Genomic DNA, 18,930 nt, shown 5'->3' on the forward strand with positions numbered 1-18,930 from the left:
TGCTGATCTGTATAAGACTGCTGCTGCCCGCTCTCTACTGATCTGTACAGTACACAGACACAGAGCTGGACTGATTCACACATTCTGCTGATCTGTATAAGACTGCTGCTGCCCGCTCTCTACTGATCTGTACAGTACACAGACACAGAGCTGGACTGATTCATCTATTCTGCTGATCTGTATAAGACTGATGCTGCCTGCTCTTTACTGATCTGTACAGTACACCGACACAGAGCTGGACTGATTCACTCATTCTGCTGATCTGTATAAGACTGATGCTGCCTGCTCTTTACTGATCTGTACAATACACTGACACAGAGCTGGACTGATTCACTCATTCTGCTTATCTGTATAAGACTGATGCTGCCTGCTCTCTACTGATCTGTACAGTACACAGACACAGAGCTGGACTGATTCACCCATTCTGCTGATCTGTATAAGACTGCTGCTGCCCGCTCTCTACTGATCTGTACAGTACACAGACACAGAGCTGGACTGATTCACACATTCTGCTGATCTGTATAAGACTGCTGCTGCCCGCTCTCTACTGATCTGTACAGTACACAGACACAGAGCTGGACTGATTCATCTATTCTGCTGATCTGTATAAGACTGATGCTGCCTGCTCTTTACTGATCTGTACAGTACACCGACACAGAGCTGGACTGATTCACTCATTCTGCTGATCTGTATAAGACTGATGCTGCCTGCTCTTTACTGATCTGTACAATACACTGACACAGAGCTGGACTGATTCACTCATTCTGCTGATCTGTATAAGACTGCTGCTGCCCGCTCTCTACTGATCTGTACAGTACACAGACACAGAGCTGGACTGATTCATCTATTCTGCTGATCTGTATGAGACTGATGCTGCCTGCTCTTTACTGATCTGTACAGTACACCGACACAGAGCTGGACTGATTCACTCATTCTGCTGATCTGTATAAGACTGATGCTGCCGCTCTCTACTGATCTGTACAGTACACAGACACGGAGCTGGACTGATTCACTCATTCTGCTGATCTGTATAAGACTGATGCTGCCCGCTCTCTACTGATCTGTACAGTACACCGACACAAAGCTGGACTGATTCACTCATTCTGCTGATCTGTATAAGACTGATGCTGCCCGCTCTCTATGAATCTGTACAGTACACCGACACAGAGCTGGACTGATTCACTCATTCTGCTGATCTGTATAAGACTGATGCTGCCTGCTCTCTACTGATCTGTACAGTACACCGACACAGAGCTGGACTGATTCACTCATTCTGCTTATCTGTATAAGACTGATGCTGCCTGCTCTTTACTGATCTGTACAGTACACCGACACAGAGCTGGACTGATTCACTCATTCTGCTGATCTGTATAAGACTGATGCCTCCCGCTCTCTACTGATCTGTACAGTACACCGACACAGAGCTGGACTGATTCACTCATTCTGCTGATCTGTATAAGACTGATGCTGCCGCTCTCTGCTGATCTGTACAGTACACCGACACAGAGCTGGACTGATTCACCCATTCTGCTGATCTGTATAAGACTGATGCTGCCCGCTCTCTACTAATCTGTACAGTACACCGACACAGAGCTGGACTGATTCACTCATTCTGCTGATCTGTATAAGACTGATGCTGCCCGCTCTCTTCTGATCTGTACAGTACACTGACACAGCTGGACTGATTCACTCATTCTGCTGATCTGTATAAGACTGATGCTGCCCGCTCTCTACTGATCTGTACAGTACACCGACACAGAGCTGGACTGATTCACTGATTCTGCTGATCTGTATAAGACTGATGCTGCCCGCTCTCTACTGATCTGTACAGTACACAGACACAGAGCTGGACTGATTCACTCATTCTGCTGATCTGTATAAGACTGATGCTGCCCGCTCTCTACTGATCTGTACAGCACACCGACACAGAGCTGGACTGATTCACCCATTCTGCTGATCTGTATAAGACTGATGCTGCCCGCTCTCTACTGATCTGTACAGTACACCGACACAGAGCTGGACTTATTCACTCATTCTGCTGATCTGTATAAGACTGATGCTGCCTGCTCTCTACTGATCTGTACAATACACTGACACAGAGCTGGACTGATTCACCCATTCTGCTGATCTGTATAAGACTGATGCTGCCTGCTCTCTACTGATCTGTACAGTACACAGACACAGAGCTGGACTGATTCACCCATTCTTCTGATCTGTATAAAACTGATGCTGCCCGCTCTCTACTGATCTGTACAGTACACCGACACAGAGCTGGACTGATTCACTCATTCTGCTTATCTGTATAAGACTGATGCTGCCTGCTCTCTACTGATCTGTACAGTACACTGATCAGAGCTGGACTGATTCACTCATTCTGCTGATCTGTATAAGACTGATGCTGCCTGCTCTTTACTGATCTGTACAGTACACCGACACAGAGCTGGACTGATTCACTCATTCTGCTGATCTGTATAAGACTGATGCTGCCTGCTCTTTACTGATCTGTACAATACACTGACACAGAGCTGGACTGATTCACTCATTCTGCTTATCTGTATAAGACTGATGCTGCCTGCTCTCTACTGATCTGTACAGTACACAGACACAGAGCTGGACTGATTCACCCATTCTGCTGATCTGTATAAGACTGCTGCTGCCCGCTCTCTACTGATCTGTACAGTACACAGACACAGAGCTGGACTGATTCATCTATTCTGCTGATCTGTATAAGACTGATGCTGCCTGCTCTTTACTGATCTGTACAGTACACAGACACAGAGCTGGACTGATTCACCCATTCTGCTGATCTGTATAAGACTGCTGCTGCCCGCTCTCTACTGATCTGTACAGTACACAGACACAGAGCTGGACTGATTCATCTATTCTGCTGATCTGTATAAGACTGATGCTGCCTGCTCTTTACTGATCTGTACAGTACACCGACACAGAGCTGGACTGATTCACTCATTCTGCTGATCTGTATAAGACTGATGCTGCCTGCTCTTTACTGATCTGTACAATACACTGACACAGAGCTGGACTGATTCACTCATTCTGCTTATCTGTATAAGACTGATGCTGCCTGCTCTCTACTGATCTGTACAGTACACTGACACAGAGATAGGGACTGATGCTACCTCCTCCCTGCTGATCTGTACAGTACACTCACACAGTGGGGGGTGGGGGTAATTCAGAGTTGATCGCAGCAGCAAATTTGTTAGCAGTTGGGCAAAACCATGTGCACTGCATGGGGGGGGGTGTCACATATACCATTTGCAGAGAGAGTTAGATTTGGGTGGGTTACTTTGCTTCTGTGCAGGGTAAATACTGGCTGCTTTATTTTTACACTGCAATTTAGATTTCAGTTTGAACACACCTCACCCAAATCTAACTCTCTCTGCACATGTTACATCTGCCCCACCTGCAGTGCACATGGGGGGTAATTCCAAGCTGATCGCAGCAGGATTTTTGTTAGCAATTGGGCAAAACCATGTGCACTGTAGGGGAGGCAGATATAACATGTGCAGAGAGAGTTAGATTTGGGTGGGGTGTGTTCAATCTGCAATCTAATTTGCAGTGTAAAAATAAAGCAGCCAGTATTTACCCTGCACAGAAATAAAATAACCCACCCAAATCTAACTCTTTCTGCACATGTTATATCTGCCACACCTGCAGTGCACATGGTTTTGCCCAATTGCTATCAAAAATCCTGCTGATGGTTTTTCCCAACTGCTAACAAATTTGCTGCTGCGATCAACTCTGAATTAGGCTCAGAGAGAGGGACTGATGCTTCCCTCTCTCTCTGTACAGCAGAGCCGGCCTTAGGCATAGGCAAACTAGGCAATTGCCTAGGGCATTTGATATGCCTAGGGGCATCAGCAGCTTCTGCTGATTAAAATGATATGCAGCATGCCTATATTTTGTATGTAGCATTTCATATGCAGATACAGCCACAGTCTCACACAGTATATAGGCATGCTGTATATCAGTTTAATCAGCAGAAGCTGCTTGTGCATCCTAGCCACATAGCAATGCAAATAAGATGCATTTTCATTAAAAAAAAAGGTGCCCGACGTTAGCATTGATGCAAGATTTGTGAGGACACATCTGTATCCAAGCAGAGGCAGAGGTCACAGTGTTAGTGGCAGTGTGAGTGCTGTGTGCATGTGAGTGGGTTGGTTGTGCAGTAGTGTTTGGAATATGTGTAAGGAGCATTATGTGTGTCATGTAAAAATGCATTAATAATTTGCAACATATGTGTAAAGGGCACTATGTGTATCATTACGTGTATAAGGGCATTAATAATGTGCGGCATATGTGTAACAGGGTACTCCTGTATGTGTGTCATTATGTGTATAGGGGCACTAATAATGTGCAGCAAATGTGTAGGGGGCACTATGTGTGTCATTATGTGTATAAGGGCATTAATAATGTGTGGCATATGTGTAAGGGACATTATGTGTAAAAGGGCATTAATAAAGGTTGTCATAATGTGTAAGGCGCATTATGTTTAGAAGGACATTAATGTGTCTCATATGTGTAAGGGGCAATACTGTGTGGAATTGTGTATAAATGCATTACTAATGTGTGGCATTATGTGTATAAGGTGGCACTACTGTGTTGTCTAATGTGAATAAAGAGCAATAAGGTGTGATGTAATGTGAATAAGGGGCTCTACTGTCAGGAGTAACGTTTATAAGGTAAAGTGATACTACTGTGGGATGTAATATGAATTAAGGACACTATCGCAAGATAAAATGTGAATAAAGTTGCAGTACTGTGTGGCGTAATTGGATTTGGGGTTACTATTGTGTGGCCATGCCCCTTCTCAGCAAGAAGATTCCCCTTTTTGGGCTGTGCGTCAAATGTGCGAGCTGTTCCTATTTAAAATATAGTACAAGGACTGCTATGGGTGAGGGGTGATGGTGCTGGGAAAGAGGTGCAAGGTCAGAGGCAGAACCAGCGGTGGTGCTAGGGGGCACCAGCCAAAATCTTGCCTAGGGCATCATATTGGTTAGGGCCGGCTCTGCTGTACAGTACACAGTGTCTTGTACAGATAAGTAGGAAGTAAGGAGCACTTTGTGATCTGATTTTACAGCTTCCAACAGTAGTCTAGTGTGATCTGAGAGATATACAACTCATTTGTTTTGTGACAAATAGAGCACGCCTGGGCCTGCAGGCCTCCCCATCTGTCTTCCTACCTCATGCGTGGCAACATTCGGTAGTTCTTTGACCTTTGTGGGGTGAGTCAGCTGACTGCTGTGGTCCTGTGTACCTCACAGATACGTTGTGATCACATTTGTCAGTATTCTACACAAAAGAGAAACAAGCAGTGAGATACAACTCATTTATTTATTACAGGGGTTCTCAAACTCGGTCCTCAGGACCCCACACAGTGCATGTTTTGCAGGTAACCCAGCAAGTGCACAGGTGTATTAATTACTCACAGACACATTTTAAAAGATCCACAGGTGGAGCTAATTATTTAATTTGTGATTCTGTGAGGAGACCTGCAAAACATGTACTGTGTGGGGTACTGAGGACCGAGTTTGAGAACCTGTGATTTATTAGATACCTATTGTATACAAATTATATTATTACTTTTCATGTAAATGTTGCTTAGGCAAAAATTTTTCTAGGCTGATGAATAATATGTGCCAAAGGCTGACAAAGATAATGGAAAGTTTAGTTCTCGTTAATTTTATATAGTTTATCTTATACCCTTTTCAGACAGAAAGTAAAATTACCAGGTTAAGAAGTTCTGCCTGGTAATTTGCTGCTAAACATGGGTGATTTTTCTGTGTGAAAGTGTCAACCCAGGTTGAAATTCCCGGGACTTCGACCCAGGAGTTTACCAAGGTTGGAGACTTAGGAATTTCAACCCGGGCTGACCCTTTCACACAGGCAAAATACCCACGTTGATTCGCAAATTACCGTGTAGAAATTTGCTTCCCTGTGTGAAAGTGGGGTCAGGCAGGGACCGGCAAACGACTCAGCACTGAAATGCGGGGTAAAAGCCGGGATTTTCAGACTTTTCTGTCTGAAAAGGGTATAAGTTTTTTTTTTATTTTTTTATTTAATGGGTGATATTCAATTGTTTAGAGCTCCGGCAGCCAGTAGATGGAACCCAAAGGAGCTATACAATTGTTACTCTGTTCGGGTGCAATCTGCTGCAGGCGCCGGCTTTTCAGCTCGCACCCCCTGGGAATCTGAGCGCTTAGGTGGGACTTTTTGCATCGCGCCCATTAGTTTGGTCGGGTTTAGCCACTTACACTTATGGGTGTGCTATGCACGATAAAAAAAGAATAACTGAATTTCGCACCGCGAAGACAGGAGATTAGGTGAGACATAACAATTCAGTGTTGACTTATGAGTCATTTTCTAAAATATATGCTCATTAAAATGTATTTGATGTTGTTTTCCTCCCTTTACAAAAATTATCAGAAATATATGTAATAATATCTTTAGGATTGGATACATGGATCTCACAGATACGAAGCAAGCACTGACGTAAGTCCAAGTGAGATGAGCAACGGAGTGCATTTCCAGAAGGTCAGCTGCTGGACGCGTAAGCCTGGATCTCATGGCAGTACTAAAAACAAGCAGAAAAGGAGATTTATGGTAAGACTTACCATTGTTAAATCTCTTTCTGCGAGGTAAACTGGATTCCGCAGGGAATAACATCGGGGTGTAGAGTTGGATCTTGATCCGAGGCACCAACAGGCTAAAGCTTTGACTGTTCCCAGGATGCACTGCACCGCCTCCTCTATAGCCCCGCCTCCAGGCACTGGGACTCAGTTTTGTTAACCAGTCCAATGCAGTAGCAGGTAAGAGAGAAGGTAGATGTTATTCACATAGACCCACATTCTCTCGACAGAAGGGACTAGCGGCTAATGCCATACAAACCCAAAGAAGCTAAGTGCGTCAGGGTGGGCGCCCTGTGGAATCCAGTGTACCTCGCAGAAAGAAATTTAACAATGGTAAGTCTTACCATAAATCTCCTTTTCTGCAGAGGGGTACACTGGTTTTCCACAGGGAATAACATCGGGGATATCCTATAGCAGTTCCTCAAGGGAGGGGATGCACTGTAGCGGGCACAAGAACCCGGCGTCCAAAGGAAGCATCCTGGGAGGCGGAAGTATCAAAGGCATAGAACCTGATGAACGTGTTCACTGAGGACTACATAGCCGCCTTGCACAATTGTTCTGCAGACGCGCCACGGCGGGCCGCCCAAGAAGGTCCAACAGACCGAGTAGAATGGGCCTTTTGATAGCAGCAGGAGCTGGAAGACCAGCCTGTACATAAGCTTGTGCAATCACCATTCTGATCCATCTGCCCAAAGTTTGCTTATTCGCAGGCCAGCCACGTTTGTGAAAACCGAAAAGGACAAAAAGAGAATCTGACCTCCTGATGGAGGCAGTCCTCTCCACATATATATGGAGAGCCCATACTACATCCAAAGACTGCTCTTTGTAGGACAAACCAGGAGAGATAAAGGCCGGAACCACAATCTCTTGGTTAAGGTGGAACGATGACACCACCTTAGGCAGATAACCAGGGCGAGTTCTAAGAACTGCATGGTCACGGTGAAAAATCAGAAAGGGTGAACGTCAGGACAAAGCGCCTAAGTCCGACACCCTCCTAGCAGAGGCAATAGCCAGCAGAAACACAACCTTAAGGGTAAAACATTTAAGGTCCGCAGACTCCAGAGGTTCAAATGGAGACTCTTGTAGGGCATTCAGAACAACAAACAGATCCCATGGAGCCACAGGAGGGACATAGGGAGGTTGAATCCGTAAAACACCCTGAGTGAAAGTATGAACATCAGGCAAAGATTTTTTTTCTCTGAAACCATACCGACAAGGCAGATATATGAACCTTGAGGGAGGCCAGATGATGGCCCAAGTCCAGGCCTTGTTTCAGAAAAGCCAAGAGTTTGGCAGTGCTGAACTTGTATGCATCATAATTCTTAGCAGCACACCAGGTGAAGTAAGAATTCCAGACCCTATAATAAATCCGAGCCGAAGCTGGTTTACGGGCTTTCAACATAGTTTGAATGACCACCTCAGATAATTCCTTGGCCCTCAGGAGTGAAGCTTCAAGAGCCACGCGGTCAAAGCCAGTCGAGCCAGATCCTGGTAGACACAAGGGCCCTGAACGAGGAGGTCTGGGCATTGCAGAAGTAGATGAGGACGCTCTATCGAGAGACCCTGCAGGTCTGAGAACCAATGCCGTCTGGGCCACACTGCAGCGATTAGAAGTAGTATTCCTCCTTCTTGCTTGAACTTCTGAATTACCCTGGGCAGGAGTGACACTGGAGAAAAGACGTATGGCAGCCGAAAGTTCCATGGAATTGCCAGTGCATCCACGAACGCTGCTTGAGGATCCCTTGTCCTTGCTCCGAAGACTGGAACCTTGTTATTGTGTCGAGACGCCATCAGGTCTACATCTGGTAGGCCACACTTTTCCACTAGGAGTTGAAAGATTTACGGATGAAGACTCCACTCTCCGGCGTGTATGTCCTGACGACTGAGGAAGTCCGCTTCCCAGTTGAGGACCACTGGAATGAACACTACCGATATGGCTGGCAGATGGCGTTCCGCCCATTGAAGAATTTTTGACACTTCCATCATTGCCATGCGGCTTCGAGTGCCGTCTTGATGATTTATGTACGCCACCGTGGTGGCGTTGTCCGACTGTACTTGAACAGGCCTGTTCTGTACCAGAGGCAGGGCAAGTTTCAGAGCATTGAACACCACCCACAATTCCAGAATATTTATCAGGAGGAGAGATTCCTCCCTGGTCCACCGACCCTGTAGAGAGTGTTGCTCCAACACCGAACCCCAACCCCACAGACTGACATCCGTCGTTAGGAGGACACAGTTGGAGATCCGGAAGGGACGACCCCTGCTCAATTGTTGGTCCTGTAGCCACCAGGTCAGTGACAGACGAACCTCCGGAGTCAAGGAGATCATGCGAGATTTTATCCTGTGAGGCAGGCCGTCCCACTTGGAAAGGATTAACCTCTGCAGAGGGCGGGAATGAAATTGAGCGTACTCTACCATGTTGAAAGCCGACACCATGAGGCCTAGTACTTGCATCGCCGAGTGTAGTGACACTCTTGGTCGAGAAAGGAAGTATCTTATCCTGTCCTGAAGCTTTAGGACCTTCTCTGGAGACAAGAACAAATGTTGGTTGTGTGTGTCCAGTAATACCCCCATTTGCACCATGCTCTGAGCAGGGACCAGCGAGGATTTCTTCCAATTAATGAGCCACCCGTGGGCTTGTAGGAATTGGACCGTCAGTTCCAGATGGCGCATGAGAACCTCTGGGGAGTTCACCAGGATCAGCAAGTCATCCAGATACGGCAGGATCCTGATACCTTGACGACGGAGAATGGCCGTCATGACTGCCATAACCTTGGAGAAGATCTGAGGAGCTGTAGTCAGTCCAAAGGGCAAGGCTTGGAATTGATAATGTAGGTTGCCAATAGCAAACCGCAGATACTGCGGATGCGACATGGCAATAGGTATATGTAGGTAAGCATCCTGTATGTCCAGAGATACCATATAATCCTTGGGCTCCAAAGCCAGAACAATTGAGCAAAGTTTTTCCATACGGAATTTGGATACCGTCACAAATTTGTTCAAAGATTTGAGGTTGAGAATGGGCTGGGAGGATCCATTCGGCTTCAGAACTAGGAACAGCGTTGAATAGTACCCCCTGCCTCTCTGAGACCGATGCACCTGCACAATCACTCCTGTGTCCAGAAGGGATTGTACAACCAAATGTAGAGTTTTTGCTTTTAACGGATCCGAAGGGATAACCGTCGAGTAAAACTGGCGAGGGGGACGTTTCTTGAAAGAGATGGTGTATCCGTGAGAGACGACTTCCCGCACCCAGGCGTCTGAAGTGGTCTTTAACCATACCTGGGTGAACTGTAGAAGTCGGCCTCCCACCCTGGGGTCCCCCAGGGGGAGGCCCACCCCATAATGCAGCAGGCTTGTCTGATTTGGAAGCAGGCTGACGGGTGGCCCAAGAACGTTTAGGTTTGGGCTTAGAGGTTTTGGAAGTGTGTGCTTGTCTCGAGTACATCTGACCCTTTGCTTTACCTGGAGGTCAAAAGGAACAAAAGTAGGTACTCTTAGCCTTCGGAGCCGAAGGATTAGTACTTGGGAGACACGCAGTCTTGGCAGACGCCAAGTCAGTCACAATCTTGTTTAGAACTTCCCCAAATAGTATATCTCCCTTAAAAGGGAGCACCTCCAAGGTCTTCTTAGAGTCCAAGTCCACTGACCAGGAGCGTAACCACAGAATCCGGCGAGCCAGGACGGACGTAGTAGACGCTTTGGCCGCCATAACACCTGCATCAGAGGCCGCCTCCTGAATGTAATGGGAGGCTGTGGTAATATATAATAGACATTGTCTGGCATTGTCACAAAAATTCAGAGGTAGCTCTGCCTCAACTGCTTGAACCCAGGCTTCAATACCTATTGCAGCCCAAGAGGCTGCCATAGTGGGTCTATGTACAGCACCTGCAAGAGTGTAAATAGACTTCAAGCAGCCCTCCACACGCTTATCCATCGGTTCCTTCAGAGAGGTGATGGTGGTAACAGGAAGAGTAGATGACACCACAAAACAGGCTACATGCGAGTCCACTGGTGGCGGCATTTCCCACTTGGTACTTAACTCTGCAGAGATAGGATAATGAGCTAGCATCTTTTTAGACAGGGAAAACTACTTTCCGGGAGACTCCCAGGATTCCTGACGTATGTCAATTAAATGGTCAGAATGTGGTAAGACTAATTTAGTAACCTTCTGACGTTTGAACTTATCAGGTTTCTTAGACGTATCAGGAGGGTCAATCTCATCATCAATCTGAAGTATCAGCTTGATAACCTCCACTATGTCAGGAGCATCAACCTGTGTTGCAGATTCCTCATCAGAAGCAACTGCATCAGTGTCTGATGAATCAGTATATACCCCATCTTCGTCGGATGAAGTATCCGAAACATGAGTGGATTGTGAGGAAGAAATGGCCGGCTTAGATGACACTTTGGTCCCAGTAGGGCGAGGGTTAGGCTTTTGTTTAACCAACGACTGATTTAATTGCTGTAACTGAGTTGACAGAGTATCCACCCATGGCGGATTAACTACAGGGACAAAATGTGGCTGTAATGGCACAGTAGGTCCCACAGGGGGGCGTAAGTTGTGTTACAAGCGTAGTCAGCATATTTGAAAAAGCAGCCCAAGGTGGGACTTGGTGTGCCACCGGTGCTGCAGGCTGACTGGGGGATGCAGAACACCCAGAACCTGAACCCTGGCCTCAGCTGAAATATTTTCCTCAGGTAAAACCGCGGCGTCAGCACTGCATAATGCAGGAGCATCTGCGGATTTCCCGCCCTGTGCAGCAGACATAATTGGGAATGTAGCCTTAGGGCGTGACAGTACAATATAGCCAGACAAGTACAATACCTGACAAAGAAAAACCCTGTGTTATGTGACCGTAAATACAGGGCACAAACAGAGGATTTAAGTGGTATGAGGTGACTGAAACACACATAGAAAAATATAAAACAGTATATCCTGTGGAACACTATATAGGATATGAGACCCTGATGCACTTAGCCCCCCCCAGGGTACAGAATATAGTGATAGCAATATGTGTGAGATACACGGAATAGAGACCACACAGCAGCTATAGGCACACACAGTCACATGTACAATGCAGAAATTATCACATGTAACAATAAAACTGCACTGCACTAGTAATACTATATATATATATATATATATATATATATATGGGATGCGGTCAAGATCCCGCCGGACGGAATCCTGGCAGTCGAAATACAGACACCGGAATCCCGACATATTCTCACTCCGTGGGTGTCCACGACACCCATAGAGGGAGAATAAATTAGTGTGCCGTGCGTAGCGAGGCACCGTGCCCGCAGCTTGGTGAGCGCAGCGAGCCCGCAAGGGGCTGCGTTCCGCTCACCACCCCTGTCGGGATTGTGCTGGTCGGGATTCTGGTGTCGGAATTTCGACCGCCGGGATCCCGCCCAGCGGGATTACGTACTGATCCCATATATATATATATATATATATATATACAGATATAACCAGTGCCAGATTAACAATGGGGCGGGTGGAGCTCCAGGCCTCCACATAAAAATAGGCCCATCATCATGGCAGTACAGTATGATGATCACTGGCCACCAGCTGGCCACATGGTCTGCCGTGAAGCATAACTATTAAGATTGTATTTCTATTTTTCTCACAAAAGTATGCAATTTTTCATATTTTACAGACATTGGAGCTGATAGTGTAGGGGGTGTGCATATGCCCATATGGCTCTGGCCACACCCACACAGTACTGATTACACCTCCCATTTCTCACTATAGGTCCTTGAATATTTTCAGCTCCAGGCCCATGTGGCCGTTAATCTGGCCTTGGATATAACAATGCACAGTAAAGACTGGATGTATATCACAGAATACTTGTACTAAATATCCCTGTAGTAATGCACTTGTTCTTAACTAACGCTGTCTAAATGACATGTAGAATACTTAAGTGACTGTAAATGCACAGCGCTGATGAAACAGGCGGCTTTACAGAGGAGACCGTGCCCAGCAGTCCCAGGATCAGACGCTGACAGGGAGTGAGGGAGAGAGAGATGCAGCTCCAGGGCGGGAACACCAGCAGTAGATGGCGCCCGGAGCTGTGGGAGGGGCTACGGCAGACAGCGTCCCATTTATTACACATTACGGCAGACAGCGTCCCATTTTTACACATTACGGCAGACAGCGTCCCCTTATTACACATTACGGCAGACAGCGTCCCATTTTTTGCACATTACGGCAGACAGCGTCCCATTTATTACACATTACGGCAGACAGCGTCCCATTTTTTGCACATTACGGCAGACAGCGTCCCATTTTTTGCACATTTACGGCAGACAGCATCCCATTTTTACACATTACGGCAGACAGCGTCCCCTTATTACACATTACGGCAGACAGCGTCCCATTTTTTGCACATTACCGCAGACAGCGTCCCATTTTTTGCACATTACGGCAGACAGCGTCCCATTTATTACACATTACGGCAGACAGCGTCCCATTTTTACACATTACGGCAGACAGCGTCCCCTTATTACACATTACGGCAGACAGCGTCCCATTTTTTGCACATTACGGCAGACAGCGTCCCATTTTTTGCACATTACGGCAAACAGCATCCCATTTATTACACATTACGACAGACAGCGTCCCATTTTTACACATTACGGCAGACAGCGTCCCCTTATTACACATTACGGCAGACAGCGTCCCATTTTTTGCACATTACGGCAGACAGCATCCCATTTATTACACATTACGGCAGACAGCGTTCCATTTTTTGCACATTACGGCAGACAGCGTCCCATTTATTACACATTACGGCAGACAGTGTCCCGTTTTTACACATTACGGCAGACAGCGTCCCATTTATTACACATTACGACAGACAGCGTCCCATTTTTACACATTACGGCAGACAGCGTCCCCTTATTACACATTACGGCAGACAGTGTCCCATTTTTTGCACATTACGGCAGACAGCATCCCATTTATTACACATTACGGCAGACAGCGTCCCATTTATTACACATTACGGCAGACAGCGTCCCATTTTTTGCACATTACGGCAGACAGCGTCCCATTTATTACACATTACGGCAGTCAGCGTCCCATTTATTACACATTACGGCAGACAGCATCCCATTTTTTACACATTATGGCAAACAGCGTCCCCCTTTTTTACACAATACGGCAGACTAGATAGATAGTCTACTTATACTCATTCTGCTGATCTGTATAAGACTGATGCTGCCCGCTCTCTACTGATCTGTACAGTACACCGACACAGAGCTGGACTGATTCACTCATTCTGCTGATCTGTTTAAGACTGATGCTGCCCGCTCTCTACTGATCTGTACAATACACTGACACAGAGCTGGACTGATTCCCCCATTCTGCTGATCTGTATAAGACTGCTGCTGCCCACTCTCTACTGATCTGTACAGTACACCGACACAGAGCTGGACTGATTCACTCATTCTGCTGATCTGTATAAGACTGATGCTGCCTGCTCTCTACTGATGTGTACAGTACACTGACAAAGAGCTGGACTGATTCACTCATTCTGCTGATCTGTATAAGACTGATGCTTCCTGCTCTCTACTGATCTGCACAGTACACCGACACAGAGCTGGACTGATTCACTCATTCTGCTGATCTGTATAAGACTGATGCTTCCCGCTCTCTACTGATCTGTACAGTACACCGACACAGAGCTGGACTGATTCACTCATTCTGCTGATCTGTATAAGACTGATGCTGCCCGCTCTCTACTGATCTGTACAGTACACTGACACAGAGCTGGACTGATTCACTCATTCTGCTGATCTGTTTAAGACTGATGCTGCCAGCTCTCTACTGATCTGTACAGTACACTGACAAAGAGCTGGACTGATTCACTCATTCTGCTGATCTGTATAAGACTGATGCTGCCCGCTCTCTACTGATCTGTACAGTACACCGACACAGAGCTGGACTGATTCACTCATTCTGCTTATCTGTATATGACTGATGCTGCTAGCTCTCTACTGATCTGTACAGTACACCGACACAGAGCTGGACTGATTCACTCATTCTGCTGATCTGTATAAGACTGATGCTGCCCGCTCTCTACTGATCTGTACAATACACTGACACAGAGCTGGACTGATTCCCCCATTCTGCTGATCTGTATAAGACTGCTGCTGCCCACTCTCTACTGATCTGTACAGTACACCGACACAGAGCTGGACTGATTCACTCATTCTGCTGATCTGTATAAGACTGATGCTGACCGCTCTCTACTGATCTGTACAGTACACCGACACAGAGCTGGACTGATTCACTCATTCTGCTGATCTGTATAAGACTGATGCTGCCCGCTCTCTACTGATCTGTACAGTACACTGACACAGAGCTGGACTGATTCCCCCATTCTGCTGATCTGTATAAGACTGCTGCTGCCCACTCTCTACTGATCTGTACAGTACACCGACACAGAGCTGGACTGATTTACTCATTCTGCTGATCTGTATAAGACTGGTGCTGCCCGCTCTCTACTGATCTGTACAGTACACTGACACAGAGATAGGGACTGATGCTACCTCCTCCCTGCTGATCTGTACAGTACACCCACACAGAGGGGGGTAATTTAGAGTTGATCGCAGCAGCAAATTTGTTATCAGTTGGGCAAAACCATGTGCACTGCATGGGGGGGTGGGGTCACATATACCATTTGCAGAGAGAGTAAGATTTGGGTGGGTTACTTTGTTTCTGTGCAGGGTAAATACTGGCTGCTTTATTTTTACACTGCAATTTAGATTTCAGTTTGAACACACCCCACCCAAATCTAACTCTCTCTGCACATGTTACATCTGCCCCACCTGCAGTGCACATGGTTTTTCCCAACTGCTAACAAATTTGCTGCTGCGATCAACTCTGAATTAGGCTCAGAGAGAGGGACTGATGCTTCCCGCTCTCTCTGTACAGTACACAGTGTCTTGTACAGATAAGTAGGAAGTAAGGAGCACTTTGTGATCTGATTTTACAGCTTCCAACAGTAGTCTAGTGTGATCTGAGAGATACACAACTCATTTGTTTTGTGACAACTAGAGCACGCCTGGGCCTGCAGGCCTCCCCATCTGTCTTCCTACCTCATGCGTGGCAACATTCGGTAGTTCTTTGACCTTTGTGGGGTGAGTCAGCTGACTGCTGTGGTCCTGTGTATCTCACAGATACGTTGTGATCACATTTGTCAGTATTCTACACAAAAGAGAAACAAGCAGTGAGATACAACTCATTTATTTATTACAGGGGTTCTCAAACTCGGTCCTCAGGACCCCACACAGTGCATGTTTTGCAGGTAACCCAGCAAGTGCACAGGTGTATTAATTACTCACAGACACATTTTAAAAGATCCACAGGTGGAGCTAATTATTTCATTTGTGATTCTGTGAGGAGACCTGCAAAACATGCACTGTGTGGGGTCCTGAGGACCGAGTTTGAGAACCTGTGATTTATTAGATACCTATTGTATACAAATTATATTATTACTTTTCATGTATAAGTTGCTTAGGCAATTTTTTTCTAGGCTGATAAATAATATGTGCCAAAGGCTGACAAAGATAATGGAAAGTTTAGTTCTCGTTAATTTTATATCGTTTATCTTATACCCTTTTCAGACAGAAAGTAAAATTACCAGGTTAAGAAGTTCTGCCTGGTAATTTGCTGCTAAACATGGGTGATTTTTCTGTGTGAAAGTGTCAACCCAGGTTGAAATTCCCGGGACTTCGACCCAGGAATTTACCAAGGTTGGAGACTTAGGAATTTCAACCCGGGCTGACCCTTTCACACAGGCAAAATACCCGCGTTGATTCGCAAATTACCGTGTAGAAATTTGCTTCCCTGTGTGAAAGTGGGGTCAGGCAGGGACCGGCAAACGACTCAGCACTGAAATGCGGGGTAAAAGCCGGGATTTTCAGACATTTCTGTCTGAAAAGGGTATAAGTTTTTTTTTTTGTTTTTTTTTATTTAATGGGTGATATTCAATTGTTTAGAGCTCCGGCAGCCAGTAGCTGGAACCCAAAGGAGCTATGCAATTGTTACTCTGTTCGGGTGCAATCTGCTGCAGGCGCCGGCTTTTCAGCTCGCACCCCCTGGGAATCTGAGCGCTCAAGTGGGACTTTTCGCATCACGCCCATTAGTTTGGTCGGGTTTAGCCACTTACACTTATGGGTGTGCTATGCACGATAAAAAAAGAATAACTGAATTTCGCACCGCGAAGACAGGAGATTGGTTGAGACATAACAATTCAGTGTTGACTTATGAGTCATTTTCTAAAATATATGCTCATTAAAATGTATTTGATGTTGTTTTCCTCCCTTTACAAAAATTATTAGAAATATATGTAATAATATCTTTAGGATTGGATACATGGATCTCACAGATACGAAGCGAGCACTGACGTAAGTCCAAGTGAGATGAGCAACGGAGTGCATTTCCAGAAGGTCAGCTGCTGGACAGGTACGCGTAAGCCTGGATCTCATGGCAGTACTAAAAACAAGCAGAAAAGGAGATTTATGGTAAGACTTACCATTGTTAAATCTCTTTCTGCGAGGTACACTGGATGCCGCAGGGAATAACATCGGGTGTAGAGTTGGATCTTGATCCGAGGCACCAACAGGCTAAAGCTTTGACTGTTCCCAGGATGCACTGCACCGCCTCCTCTATAGCCCCGCCTCCAGGCACTGGGGCTCAGTTTTGTTGACCAGTCCAATGCAGTAGCAGGTAAGAGAGAAGGTAGATGTTATTGACATAGACCCACATTCTCTCGACAGAAGGGACTAGCGGCTAATGCCATACAAACCCAAAAAAGCTAAGTGCGTCAGGGTGGGTGCCCTGTGGAATCCAGTGTACCTTGCAGAAAGAGATTTAACAATGGTAAGTCTTACCATAAATCTCCTTTTCTGCAGAGGGGTACACTGGTATTCCACAGGGAATAACATCAGGGATATCCTAAAGCAGTTTCTCAAGGGAGGGGATGCACTGTAGCGGGCACAAGAACCCGGCGTCCAAAAAAAGCATCCTGGGAGGTGGAAGTATCAAAGGCATAGAACCTGATGAACGTGTTCACTGAGGACTACATAGCCGCCTTGCACAATTGTTCTGCAGACGCGCCACGGCAGGCCGCCCAAGAAGGTCCAACAGACCGAGTAGAATGGGCCTTGATAGCAGCAGGAGCTGGAATACCAGCCTGTACATAAGCTTGTGCAATCACCATTCTAATCCATCTGCCCAAAGTTTGCTTATTTGCAGGCCAGCCACGTTTGTGAAAACCAAAAAGGACAAAAAGAGAATCTGACCTCTTGATGGAGGCAGTCCTCTCCACATATATATGGAGAGCCCATACTACATCCAAAGACTGCTCTTTGTAGGACAAACCAGGAGAGATAAAGGCCGTAACCACAATCTCTTGGTTAAGGTGGAATGATGACACCACCTTAGGTAGATAACCAGGGCGAGTTCGAAGAACTGCATGGTCACGGTGAAAAATCAGAAAGGGTGAACGTCAGGACAAAGCGCCTAAGTCCGACACCCTCCTAGCGGAGGCAATAGCCAGCAGAAACACGACCTTAAGGGTAAAACATTTAAGGTCCGCAGACTCCAGAGGTTCAAATGGAGACTCTTGTAGGGCATTCAGAACAACAGACAGATCCCATGGAGCCACAGGAGGGACATAGGGAGGTTGAATCCGTAAAACACCCTGAGTGAAAGTATGAACATCAGGCAGAGAGTTTTTTTCTCTGAAACCATACCGACATGGCAGATATATGAACCTTGAGGGAGGCCAGATGAAGGCCCAAGTCCAGGCCTTGTTGCAGAAAAGCCAAGAGTTTGGCAGTGCTGAACTTGTATGCATCATAATTCTTAGCAGCACACCAGGTGAAGTAAGAATTCCAGACCCTATAATAAATCCGAGCCGAAGCTGGTTTACGGGCTTTCAACATAGTTTGAATGACCACCTCAGAGAATCCCTTGGCCTTCAGGAGTGAAGCTTCAAGAGCCACGCGGTCAAAGCCATTCGAGCCAGGTCCTGGTAGACACAAGGGCCCTGAACGAGGAGGTCTGGGCGTTGCAGAAGTAGACGAGGATGCTCTATCGAGAGACCCTGCAGGTCTGAGAACCAATGCCGTCTGGGCCACGCTGCAGCGATTAGAAGTAGTATTCCTCCTTCTTGCTTGAGCTTCTGAATTACCCTGGGCAGGAGGTACACTGGAGAAAAGACGTATGGCAGCCGAAAGTTCCATGGAATTGCCAGTGCATCCA

At 46.4% G+C, this 18,930-nt stretch overlaps 1 long non-coding RNA gene across 1 annotated transcript in view; it reads right to left on the reverse strand.

Annotated features, from left to right (window-relative positions):
- The window catches only part of LOC134988317 (uncharacterized), a 77,814-nt gene that overhangs the window by 21,440 nt on the left and 37,444 nt on the right, over window positions 1-18,930 (reverse strand). The window contains exons 2-3 of the long non-coding RNA XR_010193809.1: window positions 15,759-15,867; window positions 5,202-5,310 (exon numbers count right to left, since the gene is read on the reverse strand). This is a non-coding gene — a long non-coding RNA (uncharacterized LOC134988317). The remainder of the gene's footprint in view (window positions 1-5,201; window positions 5,311-15,758; window positions 15,868-18,930) is intronic.

The sequence above is a fragment of the Pseudophryne corroboree genome, chromosome 2 (genome assembly GCF_028390025.1).
Source record: "Pseudophryne corroboree isolate aPseCor3 chromosome 2, aPseCor3.hap2, whole genome shotgun sequence".
Classification (NCBI taxonomy): Eukaryota; Metazoa; Chordata; class Amphibia; order Anura; family Myobatrachidae; genus Pseudophryne; species Pseudophryne corroboree.